This window comes from Dendropsophus ebraccatus, chromosome 5, assembly GCF_027789765.1.
Source record: "Dendropsophus ebraccatus isolate aDenEbr1 chromosome 5, aDenEbr1.pat, whole genome shotgun sequence".
Lineage (NCBI taxonomy): Eukaryota > Metazoa > Chordata > Amphibia > Anura > Hylidae > Dendropsophus > Dendropsophus ebraccatus.
In genome coordinates this window covers 6,227,190-6,247,122 of record NC_091458.1, presented here as the reverse complement: position 1 = coordinate 6,247,122, position 19,933 = coordinate 6,227,190, and the positions used below count along the sequence as shown (strand labels likewise).

General features: G+C 48.7%; 1 pseudogene; it reads right to left on the bottom strand.

Moving 5' to 3' along the window:
- The window catches only part of LOC138792212 (protein sel-1 homolog 3-like), a 47,030-nt pseudogene that overhangs the window by 11,683 nt on the left and 15,414 nt on the right, over positions 1-19,933 (bottom strand).

Below are 19,933 nucleotides of genomic sequence, written 5' to 3'. Positions count from 1 at the left end.
GTTATATCAGCACTATATGGCATTATTATATCAGCACTATTATATCAGCACTATATGGCACTATTATATCAGCACTATATGGCACTATTATATCAGCACTATATGGCACTATTATATCAGCACTATATGGCATTATTATATCAGCACTGTATGGCACCATTTTATGAGCCACATATCACACTATTATATTAGCACTATATGGCACTATTATATCAGCCCCATATCACACTATTATATCAGCACTATATGGCATTATTATATCAGCACTGTATGGCACCATTTTATGAGCAACATATCACACTATTATATTAGCACTATATGGCACTTATATCAGCACTATATGGCGCTTATATCAGCACTATATAGTACTGTTATATCAGCCCCATATCACACTATTATATCAGCACTATTTGGCACTGTTATATCAGCACTATTTGGCACTATTATATCAGCACTATATGGCACTATTATATCAGCACTATATGGCACTATTATATCAGCACTATATGGCACTATTATATCAGCCTCATATCACACTATTATATCAGCACTATTTGGCACTGTTATATCAGCACTATATGGCACTATTATATTAGCCCCATATCACACTATTACATCAGCACTATATGGCACTGTTATATCAGCACTATATTGCACTATTATATCAGCCCCATATCACACTATTACATCAGCACTATTTGGCACTGTTATATCAGCACTATTATATCAGCAATATATGGCACTATTATATCAGCACTATATGGCACTATTATATCAGCACTATATGGCACTATTATATCAGCACTATATGGCACTATTATATCAGCCCCATATCACACTATTACATCAGCCCCATATCACACTATTATATCAGCACTATATGGCACTATTATATCAGCACAATTATATCAGCACTATATGGCACTATTATATCAGCACTATATGGCACTGTTAGCTGTCACTATATGTCGGTATTATTAAGGTGGTGATACTGTATATATTTATGATGTGTGACTCTCCATTTCTGGCAGTAGGTAATGAGGATAATCTGGGCAGAAGAGCTTACACTCACCCTCAGGAGCACCACCCCATAGTCGTACATCATCACGGGGTCTTTCATCTGCACGGCCCCCTTCTCATAGAACTTGACAGCGACCTCAGGATTGGAGGAGATTCCCTGCTGACCCCAGAAGAGCATCCGGCTGACGGCTTGCTGATGACAGACAGGCGGGTGTCAGTGTATACCGCCATACACGTGTTACCTGTCACTCATCATTGTCTCATTACCTACACAAACATCCTCTATGTCTACAGCCAGCTGCCAACCCGCCCTGCCCTGCACCACCCGTACCACCCTGCACCCCCATGCACCACCCGCCCCACCCTGCCCCATCCCGTAAATCCTCCCCTGCTGACATCACAGCGCAGCCGGCTGCCAACTCCACCCGCCAATCATCCCCCAGTGACATCACAGCACAGCCAGCTGCCAGGATACAACACTAATCCTGTATGCAGGAACTGAGCTGAGGACGCCCCCTGTCTGTAGCCTCCAGTACCTGAGGACGCCCCCTGTCTGTAGCCTCCGGTACCTGAGGACGCCCCCTGTCTGTAGCCTCCAGTACCTGAGGACGCCCCCTGTCTGTAGCCTCCAGTACCTGAGGACGCCCCCTGTCTGTAGCCTCCAGTACCTGAGGACGCCCCCTGTCTGTAGCCTCCAGTACCTGAGGACGCCCCCTGTCTGTAGCCTCCAGTACCTGAGGACGCCCCCTGTCTGTAGCCTCCGGTACCGGAGGACGCCCCCTGTCTGTAGCCTCCGGTACCGGAGGACGCCCCCTGTCTGTAGCCTCCAGTACCTGAGGACGCCCCCTGTCTGTAGCCTCCGGTACCTGAGGACGCCCCCTGTCTGTAGCCTCGAGTACCTGAGGACGCCCCCTGTCTGTAGCCTCCGGTACCTGAGGACGCCCCCTGTCTGTAGCCTCCAGTACCTGAGGACGCCCCCTGTCTGTAGCCTCCGGTACCTGAGGACGCCCCCTGTCTGTAGCCTCGAGTACCTGAGGACGCCCCCTGTCTGTAGCCTCCGGTACCTGAGGACGCCCCCTGTCTGTAGCCTCCGGTACCTGAGGACGCCCCCTGTCTGTAGCCTCCAGTACCTGAGGACGCCCCCTGTCTGTAGTCTCCGGTACCTGAGGACGCCCCCTGTCTGTAGCCTCCAGTACCTGAGGACGCCCCCTGTCTGTAGCCTCTAGTACCTGAGGACGCCCCCTGTCTGTAGCCTCCAGTACCTGAGGACGCCCCCTGTCTGTAGCCTCCAGTACCTGAGGACGCCCCCTGTCTGTAGCCTCCAGTACCTGAGGACGCCCCCTGTCTGTAGCCTCCGGTACCGGAGGACGCCCCCTGTCTGTAGCCTCCGGTACCGGAGGACGCCCCCTGTCTGTAGCCTCCAGTACCTGAGGACGCCCCCTGTCTGTAGCCTCCGGTACCTGAGGACGCCCCCTGTCTGTAGCCTCCAGTACCTGAGGACGCCCCCTGTCTGTAGCCTCCGGTACCTGAGGACGCCCCCTGTCTGTAGCCTCCAGTACCTGAGGACGCCCCCTGTCTGTAGCCTCCGGTACCTGAGGACGCCCCCTGTCTGTAGCCTCCAGTACCTGAGGACGCCCCCTGTCTGTAGCCTCCGGTACCTGAGGACGCCCCCTGTCTGTAGCCTCGAGTACCTGAGGACGCCCCCTGTCTGTAGCCTCCGGTACCTGAGGACGCCCCCTGTCTGTAGCCTCCGGTACCGGAGGACGCCCCCTGTCTGTAGCCTCCAGTACCTGAGGACGCCCCCTGTCTGTAGCCTCCAGTACCTGAGGACGCCCCCTGTCTGTAGCCTCCAGTACCTGAGGACGCCCCCTGTCTGTAGCCTCCAGTACCTGAGGACGCCCCCTGTCTGTAGCCTCCAGTACCTGAGGACGCCCCCTGTCTGTAGCCTCCAGTACCTGAGGACGCCCCCTGTCTGTAGCCTCCAGTACCTGAGGACACCCCCTGTCTGTAGCCTCCAGTACCTGAGGACGCCCCCTGTCTGTAGCCTCCAGTACCTGAGGACGCCCCTGTCTGTAGCCTCCAGTACCTGAGCACGCCCCCTGTCTGTAGCCTCCAGTACCTGAGGACGCCCCCTGTCTGTAGCCTCCAGTACCTGAGGACGCCCCCTGTCTGTAGCCTCCAGTACCTGAGGACGCCCCCTGTCTGTAGCCTCCAGTACCTGAGGACGCCCCCTGTCTGTAGCCTCCAGTACCTGAGGACGCCCCCTGTCTGTAGCCTCCGGTACCTGAGGACGCCCCCTGTCTGTAGCCTCGAGTACCTGAGGACGCCCCCTGTCTGTAGCCTGCAGTACCTGAGCTGAGGTCACCCCTTGTCTCGCCTGGAACCTCAACCACATGAACAGATCGTCATTTTCTTTCGTCTGTTGCTTGAGAACTTCCTCGTCTGTCAGGCGGATCAACTCCACAAATGCCTGCAGGGGGCGAGACATTGTCACTGGGTGATATACTGAGGATGAGACAGGATGTAACAGCAGAATAGTGAGTGCAGCTCTGGAGGATGAGACATGATGTAACAGCAGAATAGTGAGTGCAGCTCTGGAGGATGAGAAATGATGTAACAGCAGAATAGTGAGTGCAGCTCCGGAGGATGAGACATGATGTAACAGCAGAATAGTGAGTGCAGCTCTGGAGGATGAGACATGATGTAACAGCAGAATAGTGAGTGCAGCTCTGGGGGATAAGACATGATGTAACAGCAGAATAGTGAGTGCAGCTCCTGGAGGATGAGACATGATGTAACAGCAGATATAATGAGTGCAGCTCTGGAGGATGAGACAGGATGTAACAGCAGAATAGTGAGTGCAGCTCTGGAGGATGAGACACGATGTAACAGCAGAATAGTGAGTGCAGCTCTGGAGGATGAGACACGATGTAACAGCAGAATAGTGAGTGCAGCTCTGGAGGATGAGACAGGATGTAACAGCAGAATAGTGAGTGCAGCTCTGGATGATGAGACATGATGTAACAGCAGAATAGTGAGTGCAGCTCTGGGGGATGAGACATGATGTGACAGCAGAATAGTGAATGCAGCTCTGGAGGATGAGACATGATGTAACAGCAGAATAGTTAGTGCAGCTCTGGAGGATGAGACATGATGTAACAGCAGAATAGTGAGTGCAGCTCTGGAGGATGAGACATGATGTGACAGCAGAATAGTGAGTGCAGCTCTGAACGATGAGACATGATGTAACAGCAGCAGAATAGTGAGTGCAGCTCTGGAGGATGAGACATGATGCTTGTGGTTAGTATAATACCCCACCTGGTTCTTGTCAGGGTGCAGTCGGTCAGTCACCGTCTGGCTGGCGATATTGGAGTAATATCCATAGGACAGGTCGTAGTCTAGCGGGTACCCGTCCACCCCCAGGTGGTGCTTGTGCCCCAGAGACAGCTGGGAGAGACGCTCATCGTTCTGTGCAGCAATGAGGCTGAACTTCAGGGCCTGGACATGAGGAGGGAGTAAGATTGTGGGAATGAGAAGAAAACCGCCATCTCCTCTGCCACATCCCAGCTGTCCATCCCCATCACACACTATATCACCTTAGCCGTGTCCTTCTTCACCCCCAGGCCTGTCTGGTGCAGGACGGCCGCCATGTAGAGCGCAGGGTGATAGCCCAGACATCCAGCCTGGAGCAGGAGGGGCAGAGAGCGCCTCACCCTGGAGAAACCAGCCACCATCCTCCTGCTGAATATTCTGTACAGAGCTCGGCCAAAGAGCTCACCATTAAACGTGACGTGACCTGTGAGGGATATACCGAGGGAATAGTCACAATTATAACACTATAATATACACACAACACTATACTACACTATAATATATAAGGCTAGGTTCACACTCTGTATCTGTGCGGCTGTATTGCGGGCGATAAATCATCGGCCGGATTTTTCTGGTTCATGCGTACGCTGGAAAGTACACGATATACGGCTGCACAGTGCACACTATCTCTGAATCTACAGCCGATCGTAAATGGACCCGTAAAAAATGAACAAGACCATTTTTTGCGGCTGGACATGCGGCCGTGGATTGACAGGCGGTCCGTACGGAGTACTTCAAAAATAGCCGGCAATGATACCGAATGCCGATGCCTCTAATAGTTAATATATTAAATTAATAAAACACATTTTCGTTGTAATAAAGTCCCTTTCATTGTTCAATAATTAAATGTAAACGAATCCATCATTTTGCAATTAAATATACTGTTAAAATAAATAGATATATAAATAAATGTATATTTATCTATATATTTATTTTTTGACAGTATATTTAATTGCAAAATGATGGATTCGTTAGAAATAAATTATTGACCAACAAAACTGAATTTATTACAACGAAAATGTGTTTTATTAATTAAATATTAATTAGTACAGGAAGCTCTATAAGCCGTTAATTCATATTCCCGGTAATAGAGCATTCTGTACTAATCATCACTTTACTTTAATGAAAACATCAAATGTTTCTTCTAATTCTGTTATCACAATAGCATTATTAGAAGAAACATTTAGAATTATATGTGCGCTCAGCTGATTGGCTGATCGGCTGAGCGCACATATAAAGAGCCGGTCCGCAGTACAGTGACTTCATTGTGCTGCGGACCAGCGAAGAGGACACATCGGGGTGAGTATAGAGCTCTCCCCACCCCCTCACCAGCACTGCACCCCTCCCAGCAAGGAAGGGGGGGTCACTTAACCCCTTCCTTGCTGGGATGGGTGCAGTCTGACATCAGTCTGGCCCCCAAGGGGTTACGGGGGATGCAATACATCCTCCCTTAACCCCTTGGGGGCCAGACTGTAAGCAGCGATCTGTAAAGATGCTGCATACTGTAAGGAGCACAACACCGCTCACAATGATGGGTGTTGTGCTCCTGTTTGTGTGTTTTTTGTGTGTTTCTCCCTTTTTGTTTTTCAGATATCGGTATCCTGGGGATTACGTCGGATTCCGTGGACTACGTCGATGACCAGAGGTTGTTTGGTGTTTTTTTTTTTAAATAAAATAGTCAATGAGGGGTGTTGGGGTGTTTTTATTTGAATAAAAAATATTTTTTACTTGTGTCTTGTCTTTATTTCTTTACTTTATAGACTTAGTAGTGGAAGCCGTCTAATAGACAGAATCCATTACTAAGTCGGGGCCTAGTGTTAGCCGGTATAAAATGGCTAACACTAACCCCCCATTATTACCCCAGTACCCAATGCCACCAGGGGTACTGGGAAGAGCCGGGTGCCAGTGGTCCCGGAGCGTCAAAATTGGCGCTCCTGGACCGGGCGGCAGCAGGCTGGTAAGATTTAGGCTGGGGAGGGCCTAAACCAATGGCTCTTCCCACCCTGGTGTTACCAGGCTGCTGTCGTTTGTTTTTTAATCCGGCTGGTTATAAAAATAGGGGGGACCCTATGCGGGTTTTTTTTTTAAATAAATAAATAATAAAAAAAAAACGCATAGGGTCCCCCCTATTTTTATAACCAGCCGGGTTAAAAACCAAACGACAGCAGCCTGGTAACACCAGGGTGGGAAGAGCCATTGGTTTAGGCCCTCCCCAGCCTAAATCTTACCAGCCTGCTGCCGCCCGGTCCAGGAGCGCCAATATTGACGCTCCGGGACCACTGGCATCCGGCTCTTCCCAGTACCCCTGGTGGCATTGGGTACTGGGGTAATAATAGGGGGTTAGTGTTAGCCATTTTATACCGGCTAACACTAGGCCCCAACTTAGTAATGGATTCCGTCTATTAGACGGCTTCCACTACTAAGTCTATAAAGTAAAGAAATAAAGACAAGACACAAGTTTAAAAATTTTTTATTCAAATAAAAACACCCCCACACCCCTCATTGACCATTTTATAAAAAAACAACAACAAACAACCGCTGGTCATCGACGTAGTCCACGGAATCCGACGTAATCCCCAGGATACCGATATCTGAAAAACAAAAAGGGAGAAACACACAAAAAACACACAAACAGGAGCACAACACCCATCATTGTGAGCGGTGTTGTGCTCCTTACAGTATGCAGCATCTTTACAGATTGCTGCTTACAGTCTGGCCCCCAAGGGGTTAAGGGAGGATGTACTGCATCCTCCTTAACCCCTTGGGGGCCAGACTGATGCCAGACTGCACCCATCCCAGCAAGGAAGGGGTTAAGTGACCCCCCCTTCCTTGCTGGGAGGGGTGCAGTGCTGGGGAGGGGGTGGGGAGAGCTCTATACTCACCCCGATGTTGTCTCTTCTCTGGTCCGCAGCACAATGAAGTCACTGTGCTGCCGACCCGCTAACTATATGTGCGCTGAGCCGATCAGCCAATCAGCTGAGCACACATATAATTCTAAATGTTTCTTCTAATAATGCTATTGTGATAACAGAATTAGAAGAAACATTTGATGTTTTCATTACAGTAAAGTGATGATTAGTACAGAAAGCTCTATTACCGGGAATATGAATTAACGGCTTATAGAGCTTCCTGTACTAATTAATATTTAATTAATAAAACACATTTTCGATTAAATAAATTCAGTTTCGTTGGTCAATAATTTAATTCTAACGAATCCATCATTGTGCAATTAACCCTTTCCCGCATATGGACGTACCGGCACGTCCAAATCTGCATACAGTTCCTGCAGATGGACGTGCCGGTACGTCCACGGGATGACAGGGGCGCAGGAGCTGCACTCCTGTCATCCTCGGCGGGGCCCGGCTGTCAGTGATAGCCGGGCACCCGCCGCAACTGCCGAGATCCGTGCCGTGCCCGGATCCCGGCAGTTAACCCCTTAGTGGCCGCCGATACGGCGGTCACTAATGGGCCGGCGCTGTACTGCATTTCATCTCCCCCCACCGTGAATCCACGGCGGGGGGAGATGAAATAAGTCAATCAGACCCCAGATCAGCCCCCCTAGTGGGCTGGTCACTAACCCTCTCCCTCCCCGCGGCGGCCATCAGATCCAAGATGGCCGCCGCAATCACTGTGAACAGACTAATGTCTGTTCACAGTGATCAGAAAATAAAAATGAATGAAAGCCCCATGCTCTCCGCCACCGGAGGTAGCGGAGAGCATGGGGCAGTCATCGGGACCCCCCCTGTGGGGTCCCGGTACAAGCGATCAGCGGTATATACTATATACCGCTGATCGCTTGTGCCATGTGGAACCCGGCACTTTTTATCCCCTGTCACCATCAATGATTGGTGACAGGGGATAAAAAGTGTCACCGTGCCCCCCCCCAAGTCGCCCCCCACCCCCCCTGTCACCCTCGTCCCTCAGTCACCCTCGTCCCTTCCCCATATACTCACCGGCTCCTGGAGCTCCTTCCTCCTCGACGTCCAGGCTGGTTATGAAGTGCGCATGCGCTCCACAACCAGCCAAGCTCTGAAAATTTAAAGTGACAGAGACCAATTTGGTCTCTGTCACTGAACTATGATTACTTTGATAGAAAATATCACAGTAATCATAGTAATACAGTGAAAATGAATGTATAAAATACAAAAAGTGACAAACATACAAAAAAATAAAACACACACTTTTTATTATAGTAATAATTGCAGTTTACTCCCAAATTACCCTTAACCCCCCCAGATTACCCGTAACCGCCCCAGGTTGTCCGTAATCACGCCAGATTGCACGTAACCCCCCAGATTACACGTAACCACCGCATGTTGCCCGTAACCACCGCACGTTGCCCGTAACTACCGCACGTTGCCAGTGACCCCCTCCAGATTGTCCATAATCACCCCAAATTACATGTACCCACCCCAGATTACCTATAAACACTTCAGTTTATCCATAACAATGCCAGATTGTCTGTAACCCCCCCCCCCCCCCCCCCGCCCAGGTTTCCTGTGACCACCCCAGGTTGCCGTAATCATGCCAGATTACATGTAACCCCCCCAGATTGCACGCAACCACAGCAGGTTGCCTCTGAACACCGCAGGATGCCTCTGACCACCGCACGTCGCCTCTGACCACCGCACGTTGCCACTGACCACCGAACGTTGCCACTGACCACTTCACCTTGCCTCTAACCACCCCAAATTGCCAATGACCGCCTCCAGATTGCCCGTAACCACGCCAGATTACAGTTACCCACCTCAGATTACCTATGAGCACTTCAGTTTATCCGTAACCACCCCAGATTGCCCGTAACCACCCCAGATTGCCCGTAACCACCCCAGATTGTCCGTAACCACCCCACGTTGCCCGTAACCACCCCACGTTGCCCGTAACCACAGCAGGTTGCCTGTAACCACCCTAGAATACCCGTAACCACCCCAGGTTGTCTGTAACCACAGCAGGTTGTCCGTATCCATGTCACATTGCCCGTAACCACCCCAGGTTGCCCGTTACCACCCCAGGTTGCCCGTAACCACCCCAGGTTGCCCGTAACAACCCCAAGTTGCCTGTAACCACCCCAGGTTGCCGCGACCACCCCATGTTGACCGTATCCACCTCATGTTGACCGTATCCACCCCAGATTACCCGTTACCACCCCAGGTTGTCTGTAACCACAGCAGGTTGTCCGTATCCACCCCACATTGCCTGTAACCACCCCAGGTTGTCCGTGACCACCCCATGTTGACCGTATCCACCCCAGATTACCCATAACCACCCCAGGTTGTCTGTAACCACAGCAGGTTGTCCGTATCCACCCCACGTTGCCTGTAACCACCCCAGGTTGCCGGTAATCACCCCAGGTTGCCTGTGACCACCCCAGATTACCCGTAACCACCCCAGGTTGCTTGTAACCACCCCAGGTTGCTTGTAACCACCCCAGGTTGCCTGTGACCACCCCATGTTCACCGTATCCACCCCAGGTTGTCCGTATCCACCCCAGACTACCAGTAACCACCCCAGGTTGTCCGTATCCACCCCAGATTACCCATAAGCACCCCAGGTTGCCCGTAACCACCCCCAGACTGTCCGTAACCACCCCTGGTTGCCCGTAACCACCCCACGTTACCTGTAATCTCATTTTTTTTATTGTATTTTAGTAACTGCGCTATTCTAATAACCATTACTAGCTGCGGTTTTGCTCCAGCAAATTGGCGCTCCTTCCCTTCTGAGCCCTGCTGTGTGCCCATACAGTGGTTTATGCCCACATATGAGGTACCATTGTACTCAGGAGAACCTGCTTTACATATATTGGGGTGACATTTCTCTCCTGTTCCTCGAGAAATTGAGAAATTTCAAACTAAAGGAACACATTATTGGAAAAATTCGCGTTTTTCATTTTTACTGTCTACTTTTGAATACTTTCCTCTAATACCTGTGGGGTCAAAATGGTCACCACACCCCAAGATGAATTCTCTAAGGGGTGCACTTTCTAAAATGGGGTGACTTATGGGGAGATTTTACTCTGCTGGCACTACAGGGGCGCTGCAAACCCACCTGGCGCTCAGAAACTTCTACAGCAAAATCTGCATTGAAAAAGCTAATTGGCGCTCCCTTCCTTCTGATCCTCGCTGTGTGCCCATACAGTGGTTTACGCCCACATATGGGGTACCGTTGTACTCAAGAGAATCTGCTTTATAAATTTTGGGGTAATTTTTTTCTCTTGTTCCTCGTGAAATTGAGAAATTTCAAACTAAACGAACATATTATTGGAAAAATTCGAGTTTTTCATTTTTACGGTCTAATTTTGAATACTTTCCTCTAACACCTGTGGGGTCAAAATGCTCATCCTACCCCAAGATGAATTCTTTGAGGGGTGTACTTTCCAAAATGGGGTGACTTTTGGGGGGGTTCTATTCTGCTGACACTACAGGGGCGCTGCAAACGCACCTGGTGCTCAGAAACTTCTTCAGCAAAATCTGCATTGGAAAAGCTAATTGGCGCTCCCTTCCTTCTGAGCCCCGCTGTGTGCCCATACAGTGGTTTACGCCCACATATGGGGTACCGTTGTACTCATGAGAACCTGTGTTACAAATTTTGGGGTGCTTTTTCTCTCATGTTCCTTTTGAAAATTAGAAACTTTACTCTAAACGTATATATTATTGGAAAATTTAAATTTTCCATTTTTTTTACGGCCTAATAGTGAATACTTTGCTCCAGCCCCTGTAGGGTTAAAATGCTCATTATACCCCTAGATTAATTCTTTAAGGTGTGTAGTTTCCAAAATGGGGTCACTTATGATGGTTTCCAGTATACAAGCCTCCTAAATCAACTTAAGATAAGAACTGGTCCCTAAAAAAATCAGTTTTGGAAACTTTCACGAAAATGTGGTAATTTGCTGATAAATTTCTAAGCCCCGTAACACCCTAAAAAATTAAAATATGTTTATGAAATGAAGCCAGAATAAAGAGGACATATCGGTAATGTGACTTAGTAACTAATTTATGTGCTACGACTTTCTTTTTTTAGAAGCAGAGAATTTCAAAGTTCATAAAATGCAAATTTTTTTAATTTTTCATGATATTTTGATGTTTTTCACAAAAAACACACAAAGTAGTGACCAAATTTTGCCACTAATATAAAGTGCCATATGTGACAAAAAAACAATCTCAGAATCGCTAGCATATGTTAAAGCATCACTGAGCTATAAGCGCATAAAGTGACACAGGTCAGATTTTGAAAAATGAGCCTGGTCATTAAGGCCCAAATAGGCTTAGTCTTGAAGGGGTTAAATATACTGTCAAAAAATAAATATATATATAAATATACATTTATTTATATATCTATTTATTTTAACAGTATATTTAATTGCAAAATGATGGATTAGGTTAAATTTATTATTGAACAACGAAAGGGACTTTATTACAACGAAAATGTGTTTTATTATTTTAATAGATTAACCATGAGAGACATCGGCATACTGCAGAGGATCGCAAACCCCGGTAATAGCGATTCATGTAAACTGTTTCCCTGCTTTCCCAGATGCATCCAGAGGTGTTTCCATCACTTTCTTAAGATTTTATTTGTTATTTTTAGTTGAACCAGATTTCCAAGTAAATGACCGTATGTTTTGAGCCGCATGTCTATTTTTTCCCACGGCCGGAGTTTCACCCGCACATTTACAGCCGCATAAAAAATACAGCCGCACAGTTACCTAGTGTGAACCTAGCCCCATATATAATACTATACTACACTATAATATACAATACTACACTATAATATATAATACTACACTATACAATACTATACTACACTATAATATAAAATACTATACTACACTATACAATACTATACTACACTATAATATATAATACTATACTACACTATAATATATAATACTATACTACACTATAATATACAATACTATGCTACACTATAATATATAATACTATGCTTCACTATAATATATACTATACTGATCTATAATATATAATACTATACTACATGATAGTACACAATACTATGCTACACTATAATATATAATACTATACTACATAATAGTACACAATACTATCCATATATACTGTACAGTCAGTGATCTCACCCGCCCTGCTCGCCCTCCTCCTCAGCATCCTGGTGATAAGGACTCTATGTGGGAGCGGAGGTGAATCCCATGTGAAGCACTGCGGCCTGGAGGACCTCGGGCCATAACCAGTTTGGTACTGATGGTAGATGTCCAGGCAGATTCCTGTGGTGGAGGATGCAGGCACAGAGTACAATATGAAGACCTGTGCATCTGTGACATGAGGCCTACTGTACATGTTCATACCTGTCAGTTTCTGCTGCGACAGAAAGTGCAGGAACCTCTTGGAACATTCCTCTGTAAAGGCCTCACACTTCCGGGACCACTCAGGGAGCTCCATGCTCTCTACCAGCCGGGGAGGCGGAGTCTTAGGAAGAAAATAAAAGGTACAGAAACTGTATGTACAGATAAGCATCCCGGACGAGCCCCCAAAATCTGCTTCTTCAAATTAAATTAGCTTTATGGATTTGTGTTGTCAAGTTTCCACAATGGACGAGCCCCCAAAATTAGTGTGGTAAAAAGCCCACCCTGGACGAGCCCCCAAAATTTGTGTGGTAAAGCGTCCATCCTGGACGAGCCCCCAAAATTAGTGTGGTAAAGTTTCCATCCTGGACGAGCCCCCAAAATTAGTGTGGTAAAGTGTCCATCCCTGACGAGCCCCCAAAATTAGTGTGGTAAAAAGCCCACCCTGGACGAGCCCCCAAAATTAGTGTGGTAAAGTGTCCATCCCTGACGAGCCCCCAAAATTAGTGTGGTAAAAAGCCCACCCTGGACGAGCCCCCCAAAATGAGTGTGGTAAAGTGTCCATCCTGGACGAGCCCCCAAAATTAGTGTGGTAAAGTGTCCAACCCGGACGAGCCCCCAAAATTAGTGTGGTAAAAAGCCCACCCTGGACGAGCCCCCAAAATTAGTGTGGTAAAAAGCCCACCCTGGAGGAGCCCCCAAAATTAGTGTGGTAAAGTGTCCATCCTGGACGAGCCCCCAAAATTAGTGTGGTAAAGTGTCCATCCTGGACGAGCCCCCAAAATTAGTGTGGTAAAGTGTCCATCCCGGACGAGCCCCCAAAATTAGTGTGGTAAAGTGTCCATCCCTGACGAGCCCCCAAAATTAGTGTGATAAAAAGCCCACCCTGGAGGAGCCCCCAAAATTAGTGTGGTAAAGTGTCCATCCTGGACGAGCCCCCAAAATTAGTGTGGTAAAGTGTCCATCCCGGACGAGCCCCCAAAATTAGTGTGGTAAAGTGTCCATCCTGGACAAGCCCCCAAAATTAGTGTGGTAAAGTGTCCATCCCGGACGAGCCCCCAAAATTTGTGTGGTCAAGTGATATGAATTCAAGTGGAGATTAAAAACATGTACTGCAACCCATGAGGCCGGATTCACACAGTACACATCCTCCAGAGCTGCACTCATAGGTGCCATTAGATGGCGGAGGAAGCCATAGCGTGGACTACAGTGGTTCCCGAGGTGGATAATTTTACCTTATACACAGGCACAATCCTGTTCCTGTAGTAAACACTTGGGCCATAGAAACCACTAATCCCCTGCACATACTTAGAGCCGCCCAAAGAGAAACTTCCAGCTGTGTCCGAGAGCAAAACTGCGTATGGAAACCTGGAGGAGAACCAAGGAGACAGTGTGAAAGCAGGAGGACACTATATAGAACTCTAAGGGAGCCTTTATACAGTGATCCCAGCTGTTACTCTAGTCACACCCAGAGCTGAATTCACTATTCTGCAGATTTGTTGTGGAAGCTCAGTTGACAGCTGAATAATGATTGCAGCTCTGGATGTAAGTGGGATATAAAGGCTTGTTCACACCAATATTTGCCCAAACATTGTCATTCCCCTCATGTATATGTAAGTTTACCAGGTTAATGCAAGGTATGACAACGGCCATGTCACTGAACAGCTACTGTCAGTGAAGTTCACGCTGGCAGGTACGACAGTATTGGCCAGATGAACTTCACTTCTTTAGATTTGGAATGGGGGTGCATTTGGGCCCGCTTTCCAAGTCATCATAACAGACAATGTAAAGTGCGGCCGCGGTCGCACTTTACATTGTCTGCACTGTCAGTCTTGTGCAGACACTTTATGAATAGCGGCCACACATGTCAGTTTTCTATGCGGCCACATGGAATCCCGGCCGGAGTGTATACAGAATGTATGTATATAGATTGTATACACTCCGTCCGCGATTTCATAGGACACAATGTTATTTTAATTTTCAATAAATAGAGGCCGGTATTGCAACAGCCGTTATTTATTGAAAATTTACGTTGTGTGAACTTAGCCATAGGATGAACATAGGGACTTATGGTGGGAGCATGCTGATGACTATGGTGGATATATAGACATGGATCCCAGGGAGAGAAGTATATATGTATGGTACCTGTATATGATCTCGTCCACCTTATCTCCACATATCACAGTCAGGTTTCCCTAGGAAAGATAATGAGATAAATAACATTATCACCATCTCCACCATCACCGTAGCCTTTACCACTACTACTACTACCACCATCATTATCATCACCACCGTTAACAAACTATTATACATGAGGTAAGAGCAGAATAATGAGTGCAGCTCCGGAGGATGAGACATGATGTAACAGCAGAATAGTGAGTGCAGCTCTGGAGGATGAGACATGATGTAACAGCAGAATAGTGAGTGCAGCTCTGGAGGATGAGACATGATGTAACAGCAAAATACTGAGTGCAGCTCTGGAGGATGAGACACGATGTAAGAGCAGAATAGTGAGTGCAGCTCTGAAGGATGAGACATGATGTAAGAGCAGAATAGTGAGTGCAGCTCTGAAGGATGAGACATGATGTAAGAGCAGAATAGTGAGTGCAGCTCTGAAGGATGAGACATGATGTAAGAACAGAAGAGTGAGTGCAGCTCTGGAAGATGATGTGAGTATTAGTACATGCAGTAGGCTACACATGGAGTATATAATATTCCCACCAGTGAGGTCTCCAGTATCAGCTGGATCTGGCACCATTGGTTCAGGGGTATCGGCCTCCGGCTTAGAAACGCCTGCGGCTCCCGGGACAGCAGCTCCACCTGAACGTGCAGATAACCTGCAGAGAAGGACACAATGACTGACTACATGACTACACAAGTGATGAGGACTTGTGGCATTCAGGGTCTGGGGACAGCTGGATGAAACGACTCAGAGACTGATACACCAGGCAGGGAGGGAGCAGAGAGAACCATTATCCTGTGCAAATACTTGGGAGGAAGCAGAACATCCTGATCTAATCTGTACCCTGTGTGACCGCAGAAACTATGCAGGAAATAAGAAGGAGAACAATGACTACTATAGTCCTCAGAAGCACAGAGTATTTCAGGACAGGTCTGTTGACCATGCGGCCTACATTTGATAGCAGTTATTACATTGCTGCCCCCTCTAGGTGATGTTAATCCACATACAAGAAACAAGCTCCTCATGGGAGGGGCTTCAGGATAAAGACCTCCCCTAACCCCAGCCCTGCCCAGGAGGTTCCGCCTCAAATGTACTAGATGAACAAAGGGTCGTTGATCCCTCCATGTCTGACAATCTCTGGTGTTCCTTTACTATACAGCTGACCATTACCCCCTCGGTGCCCGCCCATCATCCATAAATAAAGCGCCATGTCCCTTTATAACCCTGTGGAGTGACTGTGTACAATTCCAGAGATTCCTCCACAGTGACTCATAGGTTAATCCGGAGATTATAATGATATTAGCTAAACCCCTCTAATCTGGGATAAGACAAAAGCACACACCGCAGATACCTGTGTGATCAGGAGCGTACACCGCAGATACCTGTGTGATCAGGAGCGTACACCGCAGATACCTATGTGATCAGGAGCGTACACCGCAGATACCTGTGTGATCAGGAGCGTACACCGCAGATACCTGTGTGATCAGGAGCCTACACCGCAGACACCTGTGTGATCAGGATCAGGAGCGTACACCGCAGATACCTATGTGATCAGGAGCGTACACCGCAGATACCTATGTGGTCAGGAGCCTACACTGCAAATACTTGAGTGATCAGGATCAGGAGCGTACACTGCGGATACCTGTGTGATCAGGAGCGTACACCGCAGATACCTGTGTGATCAGGAGCGTACACCGCAGATACCTGTGTGATCAGGAGCGTACACCGCAGATACCTATGTGATCAGGAGCCTACACTGCGGATACCTGTGTGATCAGGAGCGTACACCGCAGATACCTGTGTGATCAGGAGCGTACACCGCAGATACCTGTGTGATCAGGAGCCTTCACCGCAGATACCTGTGTGATCAGGAGCGTACACCGCAGATACCTGTGTGATCAGGAGCGTACACCGCAGATACCTATGTGATCAGGAGCGTACAACGTAGATATCTGTGTGATCAGGAGCGTACACCGCAGATACCTATGTGATCAGGAGCCTACACTGCGGATACCTGTGTGATCAGGAGCGTACACCGCAGATACCTGTGTGATCAGGAGCGTACACCGCAGATACCTATGTGATCAGGAGCGTACACCGCAGATACCTATGTGATCAGGAGCCTACACCGCAGATACCTGTGTGATCAGGAGCGTACACCGCAGATACCTATGTGGTCAGGAGCCTACACCGCAGATACCTATGTGATCAGGAGCGTACACCGCAGATACCTATGTGGTCAGGAGCCTACACTGCAAATACTTGAGTGATCAGGATCAGGAGCGTACACTGCGGATACCTGTGTGATCAGGAGCGTACACCGCAGATACCTGTGTGATCAGGAGCGTACACCGCAGATACCTATGTGATCAGGAGCCTACACTGCGGATACCTGTGTGATCAGGAGCGTACACCGCAGATACCTGTGTGATCAGGAGCGTACACAGCAGATACCTGTGTGATCAGGAGCGTACACCGCAGATACCTGTGTGATCAGGAGCGTACACCGCAGATACCTGTGTGATCAGGAGCGTACACCGCAGATACCTATGTGATCAGGAGCGTACAACGTAGATATCTGTGTGATCAGGAGCGTACACCGCAGATACCTATGTGATCAGGAGCCTACACTGCGGATACCTGTGTGATCAGGAGCGTACACCGCAGATACCTGTGTGATCAGGAGCGTACACCGCAGATACCTGTGTGATCAGGAGCCTTCACTGCGGATACCTGTGTGATCAGGAGCGTACACCGCAGATACCTATGTGATCAGGAGCCTACACTGCGGATACTTGAGTGATCAGGATCAGGATCAGGAGCGTACACCGCAGATACCTGTGTGATCAGGAGCGTACACCGCAGATACCTGTGTGATCAGGAGCGTACACAGCAGATACCTGTGTGATCAGGAGCGTACACCGCAGATACCTGTGTGATCAGGAGCGTACACCGCAGATACCTATGTGATCAGGAGCCTACACTGCGGATACCTGTGTGATCAGGAGCGTACACCGCAGATACCTGTGTGATCAGGAGCGTACACCGCAGATACCTGTGTGATCAGGAGCGTACACCGCAGATACCTGTGTGATCAGGAGCGTACACCGCAGATACCTGTGTGATCAGGAGCGTACACCGCAGATACCTGTGTGATCAGGAGCGTACACAGCAGATACCTGTGTGATCAGGAGCGTACACCGCAGATACCTGTGTGATCAGGAGCGTACACCGCAGATACCTGTGTGATCAGGAGCCTTCACTGCGGATACCTGTGTGATCAGGAGCATACACCGCAGATACCTGTGTGATCAGGAGCGCGTACACCGCAGATACCTGTGTGATCAGTAGCGTACACCGCAGATACTTGTGTGATCAGGAGCGTACACCACAGATAACTGTGTGATCAGTAGCGTACATCGCAGATACCTGTGTGATCAGGAGCGTACACCGCAGATACCTGTGTGATCAGTAGCGTACACCGCAGATACCTGTGTGTTCAGGAGCGTACACCGCAGATACCTGTGTGATCAGGAGCCTACACCGCAGATACCTGTGTGATCAGGAGCGTACACCGCAGATACCTATGTGAACAGGAGCGTACACCGCAGATACCTGTTTGATCAGGAGCGTACACCGCAGATACCTGTGTGATCAGGAGCGTACACCGCAGATACCTGTGTTATCAGGAGCAAACACCGCAGATACCTATGTGATCAGGAGCCTACACTGCGGATACCTGTGTGATCAGGAGCGTACACCGCAGATACCTATGTGATCAGGAGCGTACACCGCAGATACCTGTGTGATCAGAAGCGACACTACGGATACCTGTGTGATCAGGAGCGTACAATGCGGATACCTGTGTGATCAGGAGCGTACACCGCAGATACCTGTGTGTTCAGGAGCGTACACCGCAGATACCTGTGTGATCAGGAGCCTACACCGCAGATACCTGTGTGATCAGGAGCGTACACCGCAGATACCTGTGTGATCAGGAGCGTACACCGCAGATACCTGTTTGATCAGGAGCGTACACCGCAGATACCTATGTGATCAGGAGCGTACACCGCAGATACCTGTTTGATCAGGAGCGTACACCGCAGATACCTGTGTTATCAGGAGCAAACACCGCAGATACCTGTGTGATCAGGAGCGTACACCGCAGATACCTGTGTGATCAGGAGCGTACACAGCAGATACCTGTGTGATCAGGAGCGTACACCGCAGATACCTGTGTGATCAGGAGCGTACACCCCGGATACCTGTGTGATCAGGATCGTACACCGCAGATACCTGTGTGATCAGGAGCGTACACCGCGGATACCTGTGTGATCAGGATCGTACACCGCAGATACCTGTGTGATCAGGAGCGTACACCGCAGATACCTGTGTGATCAGGATCGTACACCGCAGATACCTGTGTGATCAGGAGCGTACACTGCGGATACCTGTGTGATCAGGAGCGTACACCGCGGATACCTGTGTGATCAGGAGCGTACACCGCGGATACCTGTGTGATCAGGAGCGTACACAGCAGATATCTGTGTGATCAGGATCGTACACCGCAGATACCTGTGTGATCAGGAGCGTACACCGCAGATACCTTTGTGATCAGGAGCGTACACTGCGGATACCTGTGTGATCAGGAGCGTACACCGCAGATACCTTTGTGATCAGGAGCGTACACTGCGGATACCTGTGTGATCAGGATCGTACACCGCAGATACCTGTGTGATCAGGAGCGTACACCGCAGATACCTGTGTGATCAGGATCGTACACCGCAGATACCTGTGTGATCAGGAGCGTACACTGCGGATACCTGTGTGATCAGGAGCGTACACCGCGGATACCTGTGTGATCAGGAGCGTACACCGCGGATACCTGTGTGATCAGGAGCGTACACAGCAGATATCTGTGTGATCAGGATCGTACACCGCAGATACCTGTGTGATCAGGAGCGTACACCGCAGATACCTTTGTGATCAGGAGCGTACACTGCGGATACCTGTGTGATCAGGAGCGTACACCGCAGATACCTTTG